This window comes from Rhamphochromis sp. 'chilingali', assembly GCF_963969265.1.
Source record: "Rhamphochromis sp. 'chilingali' genome assembly, chromosome: 16".
NCBI lineage: Eukaryota > Metazoa > Chordata > Actinopteri > Cichliformes > Cichlidae > Rhamphochromis > Rhamphochromis sp. 'chilingali'.
The window spans coordinates 18170417-18171041 of record NC_137943.1 but is presented as its reverse complement, the minus strand read 5'-3'; positions in this window follow the sequence as shown (position 1 = coordinate 18171041).

Genomic DNA, 625 nt, shown 5'->3' with positions numbered 1-625 from the left:
CTTCCAACACAGGCAACGGTGGGTTTGTGACATGTGTGTCTGCAGACAGTTTCTTCATCTACAACAAAAATGGCAGCTGATTTTACAAAGTGGGTCACATATACAGGGAGGACCACCACCTGCTGGGGTGTTAAAATTGTGTTTTAAAACGAGTCATCCTTTTCCGGCCACACTCTGGCACATATGGCTGCCTATCCCTGCTCTAAAATATCCTCAGGGCAGCGTGCCACAAAGAGAAAAGGCCCCAGTGCTGGAACCTCAACAGCTTCCAGCACTGGGGAAGTTCAGCTGTTTGTGGTCAGTGAAACATTTGCTGAAGAAGAGGAAAAATAATCTGAGACAGGAATCTAAAACTCATTTAAGGAGGAAACAAAACACTGATATTATTAACTACTTATTTCTTTAAAGTGTACAAGTAAGTAAACGCTACACACAGTAGAGTACCTCAATGCATTTATTCATGTAGATGTGATCAAAAAGCCCTGCTGAAGTTCAAACCGAGCATCAGAATGAGGAAGAAAGATGATTTCAGCGACTTTGAGCTTGGCATCTTTGTTGGGAGCCAGTTGGGCTGCTTTCAGAAACTGCTGATCTTCTAGGATTTTCCCCAACACAATCATCTTTA